The sequence below is a fragment of the Athene noctua genome, chromosome 6 (genome assembly GCF_965140245.1).
Source record: "Athene noctua chromosome 6, bAthNoc1.hap1.1, whole genome shotgun sequence".
Classification (NCBI taxonomy): domain Eukaryota; kingdom Metazoa; phylum Chordata; class Aves; order Strigiformes; family Strigidae; genus Athene; species Athene noctua.
In genome coordinates this window covers 14088997-14110755 of record NC_134042.1, presented here as the reverse complement: position 1 = coordinate 14110755, position 21759 = coordinate 14088997, and the positions used below count along the sequence as shown (strand labels likewise).

Sequence of the window (21759 nt, the reverse complement as noted above, 5' to 3'; positions counted from 1 at the left end):
GGCTATTCAAAGTGAGGGGAAATGTAAAGTAAGTCTGGAGATGGGGGGGTGCAGTGATGTCACTAGGATGCCCATTAAGACAGACAGGCTTAGATTTTAATCCCGGGAGGGCTTTCAGAAAATCGAGAAAGAAACATAAGGATTTATTCACCAGAAACTGGGACAGGGAATTCTACAGTTATGACAACAGCCTGAAGTACAAGTGTGGCAGCTGCTCTAGACAAGAACTGCTAAGAATATCATGAACTCTTCCTTTGAGTTTTACTTGAGGGGAATATATACATATGTGTAAAATAGCCCCATCAATTTCTGAATAGGCTTTGTACACCAGTTTGTAGGGCTTATAGTTTTTCTTGAATGAAAATTAACGCCAACCTTTTCTTCAGTGTAAAAACCTTCTGACTCTCAAAAGGCATTGTTTTCCAGTTTTTAAAATAGAAAAGATTGAAATACATTTCTTCCCTGCTTTCACCAAATGAAATTCACGTTTTGGCAGCAGGGCTTTGGCTGGCATTCTGAGATATAGTTCATTAGTCCCTTGGCAATTGCAGAAGTTTTTTTTCTTAAAATAGGGTCTCCAGGCAATTTTTTTCTCAGCTCCCTCCCCCAGATAATTGCCAAAGGCCCCATTTTACAAGCTCCTGTGTATTTTTTTTCTGAGGTTCTAATACCACTGGGATTTGATAGTCTTAAAACGTTGTCAGTACCTCAGGCTCTCAAAGCCCCTGCCTGGTATTCATGCTCAACAAGCTCTGTAGACACATCTATCTAAGGTTTACACAAATACACTTGGGCTTCCTCCTGTAAATAATTTTTGTGTGATTGTATAAGCTAATTTAAAAACCATTCAGCAATGAATGAACAGTTGTATCAACAAACCAGATTTCTGTACTCTGAAACCACAATTTACAATTAAAAAAATATTATTCTGCTTGTGTAAATTCTGTGAAACTTGAACAAGGATTATAGGCAAGACTGCACATTCAACCCTTGAGAAGAAAATGTTTAAGTAGGAAGAGGTTCTCTTCAGAGAATATTGTTTTCAGGCCATGGGATACTTTCAAAGCTTCCATGATTCAGCAGACCTGGAGGAGCTCTGTGCTAGGCCAGACCCTTCTGTTTTCTTCCTCAGCAGCAAAAATAAATCTATACTGGTGCAGTTATATTACTGAAAAGTAATGCATCATTCTTACGTGTCCATTGATTTACTTTAAATAACTCCTTAGTTTCTGCAATTATGCTGGCTATAGGTATAGGTTAATATAGATGTTATTACAACATAACTACCTAATAAAAAACCTGCAACGCATATTTGCAACCTTACAGCATGTTGAAGAGTCTTACAGTGAAGAAGTTCTATGGCACAGGGCAAAACTGCAATTCTCCCTCTTTCATGTGTTTTGTATGAAATATAATCTGCAGAAAAGGAAAAAAGAGCTGTGTATACACCTGGCACTTTTCCTTTACAGATCGCTGCACTTGTCCTTTAAAGATTACTTCAATTTCCTACTTGCTCTTAAGTTGAATTCCAATTGGAGTTGTAAGTTGAATTGCAATTGCAGTTCTAATGTGCTTCTTTTTCAATGGAGTCTTCTTTGGCAAAATATCCGAAAGATGTCTTCAAAGCAGCTGAAGCCTGATGAACACACGGCAAGAGGAAAGTGGATACTGAGTTTTGGACTGCACAAAGTGATTTTATGAGATCTTAATTTATCAGTCTCTTTCAGGTAACTTTCTAAATCCTGCAATAAGAAGCAGAAAGGCCAACCAGAACCTAAGGATGCAAGGGTAGTGGCTGAAGCAAAGTCACATGGTTTATGGAAACCCTATGGAATAGATACTGGATGAGAGGAAATTCTGATTTTTTTTTTTCCCCCCATATCTTTTTGTTGGCAGAATGGACACAAGACGGGAAGGTCTTTTCCCAGCAGAAAAGGTAGGATTCAAGCCCAAGATCTAGGGAAAAATCTGGTGACCCATGGTGATCTAGGATGAGCCATGCACGGCTGAATAACCAAAATAGAAGTACAGCTACTTAGCATAACTTGCTTCATTGACTTAATGTACTCTGTGAGTATAAATATACTTCTATAATGTGCATGATAACTATAGGTAGCTTAGCTCTTTCAAAAAAGCATGGAAAACAATTTCACATTTTAGCCATGCTCCAGAATCTTTTTGTCAGTTTTTGAATTTCAAGATTCAGAAAGTGTTTTTCGCTCTTCCTCCTGCTATATGAAATCCTCAAACAAACAACGGAATGACTAACACCCTTTGCTATGGAAAAAATGAAACTGAGTATTCAGAGAGTTGCCAAATGCAGAACAAACAAACTGATATAACAATTTTCCCCTCTCTATCTATTATGGTGATCTCAGTCTGAGTTTCAACATCAGTACAGAAATCCTCAGATGGAACAGATTTCCAAACAGATAACATCTCTTTAAATGTCATATTAGAAGAAGCAACTTACTCTGCTGAAATGTCGAAGCCACTGATACCACAACATTACCCTCCCTTGGTAACAGTACCATCTCCTTCTCTGCAAAGTAATTGTTTCTTCCATAATAATTTAAGCCACAGAAGCCTGCGACTGCAATTTCTGATTCTAAGAGAGTTCTCGGAATATATCCCAGAACTCCTGGTGATTGGCAGCTCTGTAAAAAGCGATAGCTAGCCCAACTATCCATCAAACAAATGAGTGGTAAGTCATTTGGAATTTCTCCCAATGCTATTCAGTTTTCTGTAGAATTTAATTCTGTTGTGTGTAGGAGAGGTTTCCCAAAGGTTAATAACTGTGTCATTTTATATTTTGCTCAGAAAACTGAGAGCTAGAAAACCGTATTTCAGGCTAATTGCGTATAAAATAGTTTAGCAAATAGTCACCTTGAATTATGGACATACAAAAATGAAATGTATCTGAAGGCTTTTTATTTATGTTTTCTTCAGAATGAAACATTCAAGTTTGTTTAAGAATTCTGCTTAAATTTACTAGACATTGATAAGGATATTGGTTTTTGTTTTCCTCTCTTTTTAAATAAGTCTACTATTAAAGTCCAAGGTGAGACTAAGAGATGCTTCTCTTCCTTAGTGTTCAGAGCCTGTAATTCTTTGCTGAAGATAAATGCTTATTAAAAGTAGAAAGGAGAGGTCACTTTCATTTTGAGGTGTTGCCAGCAGAAGGGGTGCTGTTCTTTTCTGCCTGGACAAAACTTGCTCTGAATATAGGGCACTTGTGTTACATTTCTCTTTGGACCAGATGAATCTCCAGCTACCTCTCCCGCTTCCCAGACACGTGCCGTAAGCATGCTTTTGTGAGCTGTTCTTGATGGGAATGTTCTTCATGACTTCTATTGAAATTTTGCCACTTCCTAGAAAGGAAGACAGGATTTCTGGCGCCAGAGAAAGAGTATAAAAATCACTCCTGAAACACTTTCTTTGGACTGTTTCTGAACATCATCCAGAATGTATTCTTCATAAAAGACAGAAACAAGCCTTGGAGCAAGAACCAAAACACATTTCCTCCTTCCAGCTGACTTGTCTTAAATAGTACACTCATTTACAGAATAAAATGGACCTGACCTCCTTCTCTAGAGATAAGCTGCTCAGGAAAGCTATGAAGTCAAATGCCAGTTTAGATGTTACATTTGAACAAAATGTGTGAGTCCATCAGTCAAGAACAGTCCCAGAGGGCACAGAGAAGGAAGACTCAAGGGAAACAGGCAGTTAAGAAAGGAAGAGTTGGGCAGAGTTCAGTAGTTTCGAGGTAAAAGGGCAGCTGAGCTGGAATTGTGTCCTTTCCTCTCCTACTGTGCTCTATGCCAGCTTCTGTGTTTTTCTCTTTAAGTCTAGTCCTTGAACAAAACAAATGTGTTTGTGCCCCCCATGCTGAGGTTCAACAACCACTTCTATCTAGAGCAAGCTGATGCTACTACCATTGAGCAAAGGAATCCTACCTACCTGCCATCCTGGCTCGCTGTTCCTGTATATTGTGTTCTCTCTTGTATCAAGACAAGCATTTATAAGGCCACACTCTAAGCTGGATCAGGAAACTCACCTGGCTGCAAGCTGGTGGTATTTTTCCTGCTGGGTTAGTTTCTGAAGCAGTCCTCTGAGTCAGTTGCCCGCAGAGTCATGTGAACATCTGTGCAGCACAAAGGTTGGGGCAGCACAGGGGCAGGAACAGGCATTCAGGAGGGAGAAGGAGCAGGGTGGGGAGGAGACAGACCTACTTGTTCCATCAGCAGTGCCTGTACATGCTGTCCTTAAGACTTAAGCTGCAGCCTTACTCCAGAGTGCCTGGGGTTTGATTCGCAGAAGCATTCACGATCACAGGTGGATTCCTGGGGAGATGTGCTTCCTTGAAAAGATATCCCTTGGTAACTGTATTGGAAAAACCAGGTGCTATTTGAACGGTAAAATGGGGATAATAAAACCACCTTACAGGAAAGGGATAAAAGGGGATTTGTTGCTGTTTGTGAAACAATCTGTTCTGATGAACGCGTCCTAGATCATTCTAGATCGACCCCAGCGGTAACGCATCCACCTGTCTTCAGAGCTAGGGGACAGCAGTGTGCAGAAAGGAAGGTGTGGAGCTGTGCTCTGATTCCCCAGGCTTCAGAGAAACCGTGGAGAAAGTTGTATAATCATGTAATTGCAATTTGTATTAAAGAGTGTGTGTGCCCTGCCCAAGAAATCTGAAATAAAGGTGTAAGCAGATGGCATTTGGCATTTATTACTTCTGAGTGTTTGACTTTTCACCTCTAATCTTTTAATGCATAGGAGGAGAGTTTTGTGTTAAATAGTCTGCAAAAGCACTTTGGAATTCTGCTTATGTTGTTTTAAAGTACATGCATAGTATGATTTGATGATTGACACTGTATCACATCGCTTAAAAATTTGAAACAAAAGAACCCTTTCTCCACAAACGTCCCTTTTGCATTAGCTTCTTGTCAGACAAGGAAAATGTCTAATTTTCCTTTCACTTTTTCCTAAGCCTGCAGTACTACAACTATTGACACATTATGCTTGCCTAACCAGGTATGTTCTTGTTCTAGGTACTGAATTAAAACCAAAATGTAACACCAAAATAATATTTTTTAAGTATTCTGATGTGTATCCAAAAGAATCGTTGGGGGTTTTTTTGCATTAGTCAAGGTTATTAACTGTGATTTTACTATTGAAAAGCCTTCTTGATTCATACAGTTTATGTGCATTGGTGCCTCTATAAATGCAGGCTTGAAACATGTTCTGAGTGTGCGTTTTGCAATTTATTTTCTGAGGATTATATAGACATCTAGGTACTAAGTGGCTCCCATGAGTATGGTTTCTGGGCCTCTCTTCTCTATCCCAGAAGTTTGGCAGTCCACCGAAATGCAAAAGAATAAATGCAGATCCTTGTAAATTATGAGAAAGAGCCTACTGACTGCAAAGCAGGACAGACAGGCTTGGCAGGAGGAAACTGCAATGTGGATGGCTGCCTCTGTCAGCCCATGTACGGCTGAGAGGTCACAATTCTGACCTGTCAGACTTGACACCGATCATTTCATTTTGTACTTCCTACTTGACAATCCCTTTGCACCAGCCTTCAGGCTCACTCGCACACTTTCTTCCATGCTGCTGCTCTGTTGCAAATGCTCCTGCATCCCTTCTTTCTTTTCAAATCCTTTCTGAGAGAAATCCTTCAGTATTTCTACCAAGTTAAATACACTGAAGTCAGAAACTTTTCTTTGCATTTATTAAAAAATACATTTTCCCCACTGCTAACTAATGTGTATTTCTCATCTTTTAATGTTTTCGTGTTTTAGAGTTTTAATGACTTCAGATACTTTATGCCCAATTAGTAATTACCCATGCCAATTAAATGGAACAGATTTACTTCAGGGTAAATTCTTCTAACCTGCAGAGAGGGTTGCTTTCAAATGCCTGTGGAGTCCCTTAGAGAGTTCAGAGATGACCGCACGAGTTGCACAGAGTTATCACAGGTGAAGTCAGAGAGTGTTTATATCTATTTCATGTCAGAAAAGACCTGTTGGTGAGTGAAAAAAAAAAGCATGGAAGTTATAGTTCACAAGACACTGCCTTTCCTGCCAGAGCTGGCTAAAGAAGTTGCCTCTGATTCCTGCCCCCAGTGCCCCAAAGCAAAACTGGACTTTCCTTATGGTAATATAACTGTTTACGTGCTATTACCTGGAGCACTGAAATGATCTGTATTAAAGACAGTCCTCTAAAACTGCCAAGCCAATAAGCTAGAAAATACTTTAAGACCCTAAAAATTTCCCCACATATACGAACTTCCTGGGACCATGAATGGGAATATCCTGAAAATCACTGATCTTGGGCTGTACCAAATCATCTCTACATGAATTACTTCATCTATTTTTCTGGTACATTGTATATCCGTAATGCTTCTTGGAAGGATGTGCTGTGTACAAACTCTCACATGTTCACTGTTCATCAATGAATAAATTATGCTCTCTGTTTCAGGGTGGTTCAGATTCTTAGTCAAATTTTCCCCGTGCTTCCAGTAGCTCCAGCCAGGCCTAATCAGAAACAGTCCTACTGCTTACCCTTTCATAAAGCCAAACCTTCAGAGAGCAACATAAATGTTAATTAATTTACTTTCACCTCACTCCTCTGAGGTAAATAACTGTATCATTTTCCCTTTCTGTTTAAAGGAGAAGATTAAAACAGAAATGAAGTGACTTGCCTACGGTAACACAGTAAATTAGTGGCAGAAGAAGGGTTGGTGTTCAGAAATTATCGGGGTTCTTGGGGCTTGTCTACACATGGAAACCAGCTGGAATGCTGACTGTGCAGCCTTCATTCTGTAATGGCTAGTCAAGCAGAGGCTGATGTGTGAGCACACTATCAAAGGGATGAGAGACCTTTTGTTCTGGAATTAACTGTGCATTATTGAGGCGAGGTAATTATTTTGGAATAAAACCTCTCTTATCTTTCTTATTCTAGATCAGCTATTCTGATGACTTTCTTATATAGGCAGGAGGTAAACTCTAAATTATCTTCCTCCCCCCCATTAATTATTGCTTAATTATAAAGGCACAAAAATGTTTGTACTTCCACAAGAAGAAAATAAACAGTTTCTGGATATCCTGAGACCTGCAAGAACATGCATTGCTCCCGAGTGTTGTGGCCCCCGCTAACCGCAGCTCTAGACGCCATGCACAGGGAGACCGTGATGAGAGCAGCGGCTCGGCCGTGCCTCATATCAGCAGCCCCCACGCCAGGACTACCAGATGTTGACCTCTTAGACCTAGAATTCAGGGAGAGACTACAGGGGCCTGGGAACAAGAGCCAGCTCTGCTGCTGGGCTGCAGCCAAGGGTGTGTGCCTCCACCGTGGCCTCATCTCAGATAGCATGTAAGCTGGGCTGGTGCTTGGTGTCAGAGCTTCTCCCTCCCACATGACCCTTTTTAATATCTCCCGTGTCTTAGGATCTGACACATCAGCAGTGTATGAAGGAAGATCATAGAAAGAGTTTGGGAATGCGCTAGCCTCATTAACCTCATTAAAGAGCTTGGAAGCTACGGCCTCCCTATCTAAATTCTTCTGATGAAGACAAATTCAGTAATCGTGCACCACAGTTCCTGATGCTGCAGTCACTCACATCCAGCGCTCTGGTGTGTATACACCTGAGGACTGTAAGGCTCTTTGGACTTCCCTTTGTAACGTGGGGTTAGAGATGCCAATAAAAAACTTTTCATTTACATAAAATACACTGAGTTTTTCAGGTGGGTGATATTAGATGTATTTAAATACCAAAAATGTTCCTATTTGTTTTTCTGGATCACCGATTCTTCTCTTTTTTCATGCCAGTGCAGCACTGGGATCAGTTCTTCATCCATTCAGAACATTTCTTCTACTCAGCAAGACGAGATAGGGAGTGTTTTTGTGACCCCCTAACACCTGCAGGAGTCCTGACCTCAAGCTGAGGAACCCATAAGGGAGTGATTGTTCTCTGGAAATCCACCCAAGTGTTTTTGCAGTACTGAACACTGTGCTGTATTAATCGTCAGTACTACAGATCCATTGGGAACATCTTCCGAAGATGGCAAGCCATTTGGATCTCGCTGATCTTTGCTGTCCAGACATTCCTGGAAAGTGAATGGGGGTGAAGCCGACATGTCGGCAGTGGAGCAGCTGCTCACCACAGCTCACTTGCTCTCGCTATCACCATGCTGCATGCTGCTGGAACGTCGCCAGCCCACAACGGAGAAGTTTTCTGGAGTGTCCTAATTTCAGAGACAGCTCAGGGAAAGCTTCACTCAGATTGGTTTAACTGAGATTGTTAATGTTCTGTCAAGCCAAGGACGATAATGACAACCAGCAGAGTATCCAGAATGGGTTACCCAACAGCTGATTTTGTTCAAAATTTTGGCTATTTGGAAATAGTGTTCCTGCAGAAAAAGGAGTGATGTATGCTCTTTTTTTTTTTTTTTCATGTGCCTACCCATGTAATTAATTTGTTATCTATGGTGTATATATGGAGAGAGAATTCAATTTGATTTGTTCTTGCAGTAAAAGAGCTTGATATATACCATCTGTGTAGTACTGGAAGGTTTTGCCTGTGCGTCAACGACTGCAGTGACCTTCTCCCTACAGGTCTCCAGGAGGCTGAAATGTGATATAATGATCAAAAACAAAAAAAAAAGAGGGCATTTTAATGAAAAAAGATTGGAGAGGTGCAACACTGAAGTGTATTGGGCATGCCCCAAGGAGTGTAGTTACCGCGTCTACACATCCAGGTCGCTGTTCCGAGTGACCCGGGCCCTGTACCCCGCCGTGGGCCCCGGGCCGCCTTGAGCCAGCGGGCGGTTCCCTGAGCGCAGCCCCGCCGCCCCCCCTCACCCGCGAGGCTCCCGGATTGACGTTCGCAGCCCCGCGGGTGCGGAGGGGCGGGCCGGGCCCGGCGCGGGGGGCGGCTGGAGCGGGGCGAGCGCGGCGCAGGCCCGGGCCGCCCGCTAGGCCCGGCGCTTGGCCGTTGCCATGGGAACGCGCGCGGGGCGGCTCGCCCCCGCCCCTCGCCGCCGGAGCGCGGGCGGGCGGCGGGGCAGCCCCTCTCGCGAGAGCTGCGGCGGCGGCGGCGGGCGGAGCGGAGCGGGCGGCGGGGTGAGCTCATCCCGGGCGCGGGCGGGGAGCGCCGCGCAGAGCCCAGCCCAGCCGAGCGGAGCCGCCGGCAGCCGCCGCCGCGGCGGCAACTTTGTTGGGTGAGTTGCGAGCGGGAGCGCCGAGCCGGGGCGGGCTGCGCGCCGTCCCCCTCCCTCCTGCCGCGGAGCCGGGCGCGGGCAGCCGCCGTGCCGCTGACCGAGGGTGTGTGTGTGTGTGTGTGTGTGTGTGTGTGTGTGTGTGTGTGCGCGCGGGGGGAGCGGCCCCCTGCCCGGCAGCCGGAATTGGCGAGGGCTGGGGGCCCGGGAGAAAGTGGCCCGCAGAGCGCCCTCGCCGCCCCCAGCCCCGCTCCGCCGTCGGGCGGGAGGCGGCCGCTCCGTGCGCCCCCGGGGCGGCGGGAGCCCGCCGTGCCGGCAGCCCCGGGCCGCGGGCGGGTCGTGCGCGGGTCCCGCCGGAGCGAGCCGAGCCCGGTGCTATTTGCCAGATTTGTGTCTTTTTCTCCTCAGGAAAGGCAGCCCCGAGCGGGAGGGCGGACGGAGGCGGCGGTGAGTGGCGCCGCGCCGTGCCGCGCAGTGCCTCCGCGCCGTGCCGCGCAGTGCCGCTCCGCAGTGGCGGCTGCCCGTCCCCTGCGGAGGCGGCGGAGGGCGCGCAGCCCTGCGGGCCCGGGAGCGGCAGGCTGCTCGCCTTCGAGGCTCGATAAATAACTTGTCTCTTGCTCGGCGCTGTAAGTTGTACTTCAATTTTTTTTTTTTTTTTTTTTTTTTCCCTTTACTTTTTAGAGTCAGCGAGGGTGTAGTCGGGCTGTTTTTTGTTCCGAGCCGGTGCTGAGACCACAGTAATGATAACAATTAGGTAATTTGGAGGCAGTGCCGGTGGGGATGTGCTGAAAGCGCAGCTCCTCGGAGAGGGGGTGGGAGGAACAAAATATTTGCGGATGGTTGATTTCTTCACTAGGAGCCTGGACGAGTGGGAAAGCAGGGAATGCCTTAAACTGGCTCTTACTGGGAGGGGGGAGGAGATGGTTGTGGAGAAGCAGGGAAGGGTAGGAGAGGAGGGGATAACCTTCCTCCGCTGAGTTTGTTTGCTCTTCCCCCGTTCTGTGTTGTATGAAGTCTTGATATTAATGTTCTCATAGTGTATTTAAAAATAACTGTATTATTTGCACTGGGTAACTGATACAGCTGCAGTTCGCTTAATGAGGAATTCACCCATTTGTGTCTGGTAAAACAGTGATACAAAATGGGAATTGCTCAAGTTAATGAAGATCTCCTTGTATAACCTTGGCCACACATCTGCGTGTTTTAGATGGAGGAGGCATCTTTTTTTACCCAAAGAGGAATACAGAGGCATTTTTTGGATAATATTGCTTATAGAATCGCTTTTAAAAAAATTTGCTTGCAAGATCGCTTTTAAATATTTTCGTGATGCTGCTTTAATGAACCCTTTACTGCCTGCTGAATGAAGTGCATCTGTGAGCACGGAGCCTTAGTTGATAATACAATGCAAATTTGTTTTCAGAGTAAAGGTGTCAGATTTCATTAGGTTCCAGACCTGTATGGATGAACCAAGATTGGCATTTTCTTTAGAAAGCAGTCCTTTCATGGTGGAGTTCATTGAGGGTTTTTTTGGCTCGTTAACTATGGGAATTAAGCATTAGTTTTCTTTAATTGAAGGCATAAGCCAGTTTTGTAAAAGGGAAAACAGTCTCTTCCCCCCCCCCGGAGTTTTTGCGTGTTGTCACTGCAAGTACAAACTGGATAATAAGTATCTGTGTTTTCTCTGGTGGAGAGTTTGGTGGTTATTTATTTGGAAGGTATTACTGGGCTAGCCTCCTTTCCCCTTCAGCTGGAGTGGTGGCAGAGACAGATGAAAGTACCAAGGCAGAAGTTTGTGGCAGTTGTAGTGGCAGAGAGTTGTGTTTCGCTGTCAGGGCTTTTGTGCCTTAGGCCATCAGACGCCGTACCAATTAATTATTAATCCAGAAACAGTGTGGGAACTTCAGATATTTTTTTCGTAGTTGTAAAAACACATGTGTTGTCTTTAGTAAAGCTAAAAAGAAAAGTTTAATGATTGAATGTTTTATGTAAATACCGTCTTTCTTTGTTGGTAGGTAACTAGGGACTGAAGATTCTCCCTCCCCCCCCCCCCCCCCCCATTTTAACAGGGTTTATTTGTGGCCGATTGATTAAAGGATGGGTACTTGGTTGCTCAACAGTGTATTAAGGAGGTATTACTGATGCTAATAAAATGCATGGTTTTAACACTGCTACTTGGGATAGGCGCACTTAGCTTTCAGTTGTGGTTCGTATAACCTCTTAGATGGTGAAGTCAGAAGCAAAATGGGATGTCAGCTCTGACTACTGTAGGGCTGCAAAAAGTTGCTTGACTTGACAGGCTAACAAGTGTAGGTACTGACGCAGAACTGTGAAAGGGTGGAGCTGCAGTCAGGAAGAAAAACTTAATTTGGGGACTTCTAATTCATAATCTATTTTTTCTATAATAAAATGTATGATTGTCATTTCACTCATGCATAATTGGCTCTAGATTTGAAGAGCTTTTTCCCCCTTTCATGTTTATCTGAAATGTTACCTTGAGGTTTGGGATTAATTTTTGGATAGCTGTTGTTTTTAAAACGATGTCAAATTATGGCCTCTTAAAACCTCCGTGAAAACCTGGAGGAAATTTTTTTTAATCATGCTTATAAGCGTTCTGCTGCTGTTTCAAGATCGTTTTTTTCTTATGTGGGTCTTTTTTTTTCCTCTCAGTTTTGTACATGTGTCTTAGATATATCCTTTAAAATGTTTATTTCAGAATTACTAATTCTGGTAATATGAACACATTTTTTATTTCTAAGATAGGAGAAAGAAACAATTTTAAGAACATAAAATATTCCTACTGGTTGTTTTGAGTTTTAGTAAGGTCACATCCTACCACTTAAGGAGGGTAATTTTGGAAATATAGTGGGAAGATGAGAGGTAGGCTAGTAAGACAAAGGGTTGAGGCCTGTTTGTATTTCTTTTCTATTCCTCTATCTGTTTTGTCCTATAGCATTGCTCCTTGTTTTCTGCAGTAGACGTTTTCTCCATGTCTTTTAATCCCTTCAGCAAGGGGGTTGCTGCAAGCTATTCGGTTCTTACTGCTACTGCTTAGAAATCCTGGTTACCCTACTGGGGTAAAGAAGCAGAGCTTCTGCCTTCGTCAGAATTTCAGTCACACAAGTTGGTTTCCCTAATGCTGACATTTTTAGAGGTTTAAATTTATTCTCATTGACCCTAGGTGTTGGCTAGTTGGCAAACAGTTTTGATCTGTTATTTCCTTGGCTTTCTTAGCTTCAGGCAGATTCCTTTTATTCCTCGGCAGCTCCTTAATATAAATATTTTAAAAGTCAATAGAGCATGATTTAATTATCTGTTAATATCTTTTTATATCTTTGCTTTGTTTACTTTATTATCCATCTTTTAGATTTTTATTTTATTCATTTATTCTGAAACCCATTTGTTTAACTTCTCGTTAATATGTTATGACAGAAATACAGCAATAATAAGTGAAGTTTCTTATTTCTTTTGTCAGTGTAAATGCATACATTCTAAAACCTGCTAGGTGAGGCTTCATGTAAAATTAATCATATGTTAAGTATCTTCGGGGGGGGGGGGGGGGGGGGGGAAGGTGTTACATTGTTCTGTGTTGTATGTTTCCAGGGAGATAGGATTTCAGTGACTTGATTTCAAGTATATCCCTCTAAATAGCAACTTTTAAATAGTCTGAGCTTTATATTTCACTGAGTTCAGTTTAATGTTGGAATGAGGACTCTCAAACTGGAGGCTTATAAAGTGGGATTTTATGGGTCTGAGAGTTGAGATATTCTCTTATTTAATGAAAAGCAATCAATATTTTATGGGAGTGGAACCTTACCAGCAACGGTTAACTGAAGGCACAGTTGTAAACCCACAGAATATCACCACTGGTGAGGGTGAGTGACTTAATTTTGTGGATTTGACTAACTCTGATTTTTAATCCTTATGCAGCTGGCAGTGCAAGACTAACTGTAGCAGTTTCGGTGTTAGCTTTGGTAGTAGTGCTGCAGCCTGAACTTTGGGAAACCCTTTAGGAGTTACAGAGACACTAGAATTGCTTGGTTGTTTAGCTGTGTTTTTGAACGTGAATCAGCAGATAAAATGGTTTTAGATGTCTGTCTTTGCATATGTAAAGCTACGTTATGTCATTGTCTCAGTCTCTTTAATTTTGAATTCTGTGGCACCAGTTTGCTGGATGGGTTGTTTGATTTAGATTGTGCCACATGTCTTTTATGTTAAGTGTTAAGTGAGACTAAGCGTTTACAAGTCGTTGTTTTCTTTATGGAAGCATGTTTTAAAAAGCATTTCATTTGAATGTGGTGACATAACACTTCTCATAATCTTAATAGTTGGTGAATTATGTGATCAGGTATTCGTCAGTGTTGTTTCAAAGGACTACATGTGTAAGTGGATCCTCGCTTGCAAACCCGTGTTTGATTAGGAAGATCAAAATCAATCTTGGCTTCATCTCTTCATACTACTTAATCTTGTGTTAGATGCTGCAATGCAATAGTAGTAGCTCTTGTTCTCTGCACAGTGGATTGACGTGTGTTTTGAAGAGAGAGATGCAAGTTCTGACAAATGCATGACTGCATAGAATTTCTGAATGTGAGTTATTTAAAACCATAATACAGAAGGAAGAGTTGTTACTGGGAATAGTGGTTCATGCTTAGGCCTGAGAAACACTTTGGTGTTTTAATGCTCTTTTTGCCTTTGGTCTTGAGCTCTGTAGAAAAGAAAGAATGCTTTCTTCAGAGGGATGATATTAAAGATTAGTGAAGTGGTTTTTGAAGACCAAGTTTTATTTCATAAATTGTCAAAATTTAAATAAACTACTGGCATGTAGCATATAGTTGTTCTAAAATTGGATTGTTCTTCAAGATTCGTTATGGTTTACCTTCAGTGCTCAAAACCCTTTTGGCAGTGTTTATTTAAATTTTTGTCTTGTTCGTTTGCCTTTTTGAGGTAACATTTTTTTTTTTAACCTCAAAATACTTATTTAGACCTCGGAGAGACTGGTTTTTACTGCAGCTGTGAGAAACATGCTGATGTTGAACCTGTATGTTAAGGGGCACTTTTATCTTAGTGAAAGCATTTCAAGTTAACCCTGCAATATATCTTACTTTTCTTAATTCGCTGTAGCATCATTGGTTAAAAACCTCAGCTACTAGTCAGAATCTCAGAAAACATGCTCTTACTCCAGACTGTTAGAAATCGTGGGTCAGAAGTTGTGCCCCAGTTAGGGAAAAGTTGCCTGTTAAGTCTGCTTGGGAGACTCAGTTATGTTTAATATGCTTGGCTGGTATTATTTTGTGAGTTTCTTTTCTGGGTGGGGGAAATTGCTGAGCATCTTTCTTTGCTCTGTAGCCTACTTTGCTGCCTCTCTGTGCAGTGGATCGTGGGGTTCCAGGAGGTGGCAAAGGCTGCTTTTTTAGCATGGCTCTGCTCTCTGAATTTCTTGTCACAATGCGTTACAGCACCATCAGCTAAATCAATTGTCTTCTGACCTTTGAATTTAAATGACAGGCTTATTGTATGCTGATGTGATGTGAAATAGGATTAATTCAGAACTTTTTTTAATAGCAGCAGATAATATCTGTAGAGCAACTGCTGTGGTAGCAGAACTTTCTGTTGTTCACTTCAGCAGCTCTGATGCATATTTTGGGTTTTCTTGTTGGTGGTAATACAGACGGCTCTTTCTAAAGAGTTAACAAACATTTTTAAACACATTCATTTGCTGATTTGACCAAAAGTTGCATAGCCCCAAGAACACTTTTACATTGTTCTTGAGACTTTTTGAAATTACCAAAACTTTATTTTCATACTGCCTGTTTTTTTCATCTTATAATAAGCTACTGGTCTGACTTCATGCTCACACAAAATCGTAACTGTACTTCACACTGCCATCTGAAGTATTTGGTGCAGATCCGTGATGACTGGTGTTTTCCAAGGGAGATTATAATTTTCTGGTTTATAACTTCTTTCTCCTTTCTTTCTGGTTCAAAGAGTGCTTCTTTCCTTCCTCTAATTTCAAAATTGCTGTCTGTGTGTGTGGCTTTGTCACTTGGTCTTACGCTAGCAGATAGTTTGGCAGAGTAGAAGTGGATCTCTGGCTGATGGGGGTGGCGAGTCTCCCAGATCGACACTGTTAGTATTTCAGTAATTTTAATGCAGACAGAATTTAGTCTGGTCTCCTGAACTGGATGTTCCCAACACAGATGTGGTTTGTCTCTTTGGACTGCTATGGCCATTGAGGGTTGGGCCACATTTGGTGAACTTCTGGGGAAGGATGTTTAGCTTAGTTTCCTCTAGGAGAGATCCAGTTTATGCACACCAAAGCGGCTACAAAAGTTAAAATAAATCATTATGAGGGTGGTTAAGCATTGAACGGACCACCCCAGAGTGACTGATGAATCTCCATCCTTGGAGACTTTTAAAGCTTGACAGGATAAAGCCATGAGCAACTTGTTGCAATGTGGAAATCAGCCCTGCTCAGAGCAGGAGGTTGAACTCTTGGGTAAAACTGCTCTGGGCTCTGCAAACTGATAGCGAGTGTAGCTCAAAGGGTCCTACTATGTGAAGTCCTGGTGTAGATACAGTTTAAGCAACTTTTTAAAATCAAGACCATGCTTGTAGTGATTTTTTTCTTTTTCTCCCGAACTAGTGTGAAATAGTTTTACTTTGGTATCCAGCCTGTTTCATGTCCTTTGCTTGGGTAGCAGCACACTGCTGGTGTCAGTTTATCACAGCTTCCTAGTTTTGGCTCTTAGGTTGCAAACCTGCCACAGGAAACCTGCTTTCCTTTATCTGGGCATGCAAGAAGCAGGGGGGTGTATGTATTTTCCTTCAAGAGGCAGGTGTAAGAGGAAACATATGCATCTGTATCTTGAATGTTTGTATTTGGAAGGGCCAAAGCACAAATTTGCTCTTGCTGAAGAAACTGTGGCAAAAATTGGACTTTTTTTCCTACATTCCTATAGTGTAATATGACTGTCTACATATTAAAAAAAAAAAAAGAGACAGTGGGTAATGAAACTTAAACTGCAGGCTTAAATGTGTTAAACAAAAGTCATTGGAGTTATTAGTTCTGAACTATTTAAAGATCTCTTTGTTTTCGTGGACAAGGGTTTTCTACTTTCTGAGTTACCAATCTGAATTTAAAAAAAATGTTTTAAAAATAAAATGTTTGATACTATTTTGGGAATATTATTATGATTAGAAGACAATACTAGTCCCCACCAAATCAGTCTTAAGGGGTTTCCCTGCTTCTGCTGGATGCAGTTGAGATTGCTACCACTGTATTTTTTTTCAAATTGGAAGGGCTGAAATTGGATTTCATGCTTTCAGTCCGTGTAGAATGACTGCATAATTGTGCAGAAGAAAGTTATGGTTTAACATTCTCATGCCTTGAAAATAAACATATCTTTATGAATGACATGATACTGGCACTGATCTACTTTGCAAATGTATTTAACAGCTTGTTGCGTGAATCGTAATAAAATAGTTCAGTAGACTGCACTGTATTGATTATACAGCAGCTGGAATAAAGAGTGAAACCTGATGCTTTCCCCCAGTTCTTGCTAAAGCAAACTTTTAGAAGTGAGAAAAGGAGACACTTATGTAAAAACTATGTACGTAATTTGTCCTTTCCTTGCATGTTTTTTTTCTTGACCCCCTTCTTTTGCAGTCTTTGAAGAAGGCAGTGTTGACAGAAAGGCAAGTTTTTTTAACCTTCCCCCTGTTGATTTCTGTATCATCTTGCAGGGTAGTCATTGACTCTACTTGGCATAACTCTGGAAATTCCCATGATGTCCCAAATCTAGTATTGTTTATTACATTGCCATACAGAGAGATGGTAGGATGATCTTTGCTAGAATGCCCTTGTTAACATAAACAAAAGGAAAATGCTAATATAATCTTAAAACACTCCATTCATTCAAAATTGACCAGGCCTTTTTGGGATTTTAAGTTCCATGGGTTTTTAGGGCATGTCTGTTGCAGTGAAGAGAATGGTCGTGGTGCTCTGGAGTGCTGCCTTCCACAGACACTTCTACTCTGCTATTCAAACTGTGGGATAAGCTCTATGGAATAATGTGAGAGCCATAAGTTAATTCTTGTCTTATATAGTACTTTGCCTCCCTATCTAGGCAAAGCCGCAAGATCTGCAGAGCTACATGGGTGTTTTTATCATGTGTTAAAATTGTCACGACTCTTTAATCCTGTACTATTGTACCTCAGTTTTCGCCCAGAAAATTTTTAGGGTTAATTAATATGCTAGGTAACATTTGAGAACAGAGGGGTTATTCTGGCTCCAAACAACAGCATTAGAGTTGAGTGTGAACATGCAGCAGTGTGCTGTATTTTCCAGATTTAATCACTTGTATATATAGTGTTGATGCAGTAAAGACTTTCAAATTTGTTGGTAATTTAAAGCACATCTCCGCTAAAACAAAGGTATGATAATAAGCAGTAATTAAATGTTGTGAAGGGTGTTCATCACTGTTATTTTAACAGAAGTTAGTCATTATCTGCTGATTGCTGGCATCATTAAATCTCAATTTTTTAGTATGTAAGCCAGTGCTTACATACCTGAGCTGCTGAGCTGAGGTTTTTCATTCTTGAATTGCAGAAGTATCTTTTTGTTCTTGGATCTTAAGTGTAATGACTTACCTCAAACTGCCAACAACTTTATGCCTGCCAAGGAGAAGAGTGCAAATGTTGTGAATGTGCTCTTTAACTAAGAGATACAAGGCATCTCTTCTGAAAATTGGGGCAGGGTGAACAGTCAGTTTAATTCAGAACAACTTAGCAGTTGTGCAGAGCTGGCCACATGAAAAATAATGGATGCAAGGTAAACATTGCTTCTTGTAAAAGTACAAAATGTGCAGAGATAGAAAATGTCTGAAGTGCTGGAGGAGGGGAGAGACTTCTGCTGTTCCTTATCTTTTGTAAACCTGCACTTTGCTTAAAAACATAAAAAAGCAAAGCCATTTATAGTAGTTGCTGAATATTCCCAAGTATGATGCAGTCTAATTTCAGGTGACAGGTTACTTCAGGTTCTTGAGACAGGAGGTTAAGTGGCCCAGGACTAAATAAGACAGGCCTCTCAGACTGAACCAAGGAGAGAAATCATGGGCCAGTTGAAGGAATTTATAGATAAAAATCCTCATTTCATTTTTCAGTTATGTGTAATAGAAAGATGTGTAATTATGTGTATTTCTAATTAAATGAATGGGTCAAACTTGAAAAAATGATTGATTGAATGGAGAGCTAGTAGACATTTAAAATAAACAACTGAACAAAGTGCTACTTTGGAACATACTGAAGGTAGTGTGAGCATTAGGGAAGATGGGTAGGGTAATAACAATAAGAATTGTTAGGTTATTGACTATTTAGAAAAAGTTGGGTACAGATGAGGAGGAATTGCAAGTTATTGTAGTGTTTGCCTTAGTTGTCAGTTTTTCTGATGTAGAGGACTAAAAGATTTTTGGCAGAACAATGAGCTTCCATTTGACATGGCATTAAAGCATCCGGAATAAACACGACTGATACATTTTCGTAGATAACAGTACTGAAAATGAATTTTTTGAATTGTGTTTAAATGTTGTAGCTGAAACTGTATGAACAAGTGAATATCTTCTGTTTTTCCCTTTCCCTTCCTCTTTTTCCTGAGTGTTGTAGTTTAGAAAAGAAAGGTCCAAAGATGTATGTGATTTTTCTGGCTTTAAAAGTGAGAGAAGAATTGAAAATCTATTTGAAGGGCGGTAGGAGAGTAATCAGCACAACTCTGTAAAGGTGAAGCTAAATGCTTAAAGTTGTGAATACTGCTTTCCTGCAGAATTACTAGCTTTTTTTCCAGGTATTATCAGAAAACATGGCTAGATTTAATTCTTACTTGAAGCTTAGCTACAAATTAGAAGGTTATTGCTTGTAACAGGTGAGTTCCGTGAGGACAACTGCCTGAAAGGAGGGTGCAGAGAGCTGGGGATGAGTCTCTTTAACCAAGTAACAAGCGATAGGACAAGAGGGAATGGCCTCAAGTTGCTCCAGGGAAGGTTTAGCCTAGATATTAGGAAGAATTTCTTTACAGAACGGGTTGTTAGGTGTTGGAATGGGCTGCCCAGGGAGGTGGTGGAGTCCCCATCCCTGGAGGTGTTTAAGAGTCGGGTCAACACAGCGCTGAGGGATCTGGTGTAGTTGGGAACTGTCAGTGCTAGGTTAATGGTTGGACTAGGTGATCTTCAGGGTCCTTTCCAACCTAGATGATTCTGTGATAGCATAGATGGTGCTACCTGATTATGTGGTATTTCACAGTCACTTTTTTACATGGGGAAAGACAAGGACTTGTGGAACAGTGCTGCTCTATTTCAGTAACATTTTACAGGTGGCAATAAAAACTCTTGGCTCTGTGACAGTATGTGGGTGTTATGTGCTTGCAGGTAAAGTTGTTTAATAGTACTTTTGAAAATGAAGTAATTGCATGCATAGTATAATGCAAAATACCCTTAAATAGTGGTTTCTGCATTACACTGTTTTCTTGTTGCTGATAAGGGAGGTACAAAAACCTTTCCATGTTAGAGGTTCAGAGCAATTGTGCCAAGTATAAATTGTCTTTTCAAAAGGTGGTGGGTTTTTTTCTTTTTGAATCTTGTGTTAGTACTGAGTGACTGTTGTTTGCACAGAGTTTCTGACTTTAAAATGTTAATGTTAGTAACTATCTTGTTTGTTGTAATCCTTCTTTGTTATCACCTTAGTACTTAGCTGAGTTGCCAAAAGCTTTTGAAATGTATGGAAACCTCAGATAGGTTAGTCACTTGAATACTGGTACCCTGGGTCGCAAGGCAAAGTGTTGTATTTTCCCTGTGCTCAAAATTTGGAACTGAAGACTTAGGATACTGTTGAGGTGCCACTGCAGTTGAGTTTATAACCATGTTAATTAGCACTGAATGTCATTAAGATGAACATATGCAATATTAATAAAACTACTTGTGAGATCGAGCTGTTGTCATTATCTAGCTGAATTGTTGTACTAAAAAGTTGCTTGCCTCTTTTCCCCAAGAAAGATAATTGAGAAGGGCTTACAGTGTGTCCCTTGGTAACAGATCACCTGGTTTCAGTGACCTCTTCTGTCTGAGACACTAGATGGTCAGAGACCTGGCTGCAGGGGGAGGGACTTTTAATAGCAGTTTATGGCTTTGAGAGTACTCTCTTCTCAGGGCCTTTCCTTGTCTTGAACAAAACCCAGTTGTCTCATTGTCATGATTACATGTGAGGAGCAGACTGTTGCTTCTGGTAAAGTTAGTATGATTTGATCTGTTCATTTTCTGCATCTGAAAGGCTGCTGGGAAAGAAGGGGTATGTGGGGAAGGTTCTGTAAACTGTTTCTCCTGGTGACATAAACAATTACTTTTGGAATGAAGTTTTATTTCCTTACACCCCCCAAGCTAAGTAGCTAAGTTTTAGACAATACTACCTGACTTGATTGGAAAAAAAAAACCAAAGGCGGGGGGGGGGGGGGGGGGGGGGAGGAATCAAGCAGGATAATTACAACATTGGCAATAGGTAAGTATTTTATACTCGTGTCTGTACTTTGATGGACTGGAAAGGGCCAGAGCCCTAATCTGGCGAAATATGGAATCATCTAAATAGCTAATGTGGTGCAGTGTAGTTGCATGATAATTGTGCTGCTCTGCATTGAGTGCACTCGACTTCACTCGTTTATGGGTACTAATGAGATTGTATTTTGATGTGATATTACTGTAATATCAGCGCCTCGTATTCATTCATTAGTTTACCTCATTGACTTTGATAAATAAGTAAATGTAGATGCCCTTGAGCAAGTCGTTTTAACATGCACATGAGAAATCTGTAATAGTGTTCAGAGCAGAAGCTGCCTTGGGCTTTAGATTTCATCTTACCATAGATGAATTTATTCATAACTAGCTATAAAGCTGTGCTGGAGACTCTTGAGCCAGCTCTGGGGAATCTAGTGGCTCTGTCCCCAGTTGTCGGCAGCCCGCTTTCTGCTCTGAAGAGTGGCTCTGCCCAGCTCAAACCCCTGCTGTTTGCTGGGAGCAGTCCCTCGCCTTGTGGGATCTCCTCTACATCGATGTCTGTTAGTAAACTTGAACAAAACCATGACAGTTATGGATTAGTGCTCAAGCCTGTGCCCTGATCTTATTTTATTTATTATTATAACTGTAGCTCCCAGTGCCTATGTGGCACAATGCAACACTGTGCTGAGCTTGTGGCTTGCATCTGGATAGCATTTAACAGGAGTAGCATAGTGTTACATGTGAGCTAGCTAGCCTTCCTCTGCAGTGGGGCTTACTCAGCTCGGGGACAACATTGTGCTAACGTGGCTGTCATGTTTCTGGTTCTGCTGTCAGTCCAGCAGTTTCAGCTCAGAGGTCAGCGGATTACTGGTGCCAGCATAATAGCTGGCATGCTACAAATTAAAATAATGCTGGAAGAAATTGCCTTGGATTTTAATTGTCTACTAGACATGCCTGTCTTAGTGAACTTGTTGTACACATCTTGACCTGTAGCAACAGAGAAT

General features: G+C 41.6%; 1 long non-coding RNA gene across 2 annotated transcripts in view; it reads left to right on the top strand.

Moving 5' to 3' along the window:
* The first annotated feature begins 9123 nt into the window (after positions 1-9123).
* The window catches only part of LOC141962027 (uncharacterized), a 73304-nt gene continuing 60668 nt past the window's right edge, over positions 9124-21759 (top strand). For both annotated transcript variants that reach the window (XR_012633848.1, XR_012633849.1), the window contains exons 1-2: positions 9124-9227; positions 9633-9850. This is a non-coding gene — a long non-coding RNA (uncharacterized LOC141962027). The remainder of the gene's footprint in view (positions 9228-9632; positions 9851-21759) is intronic.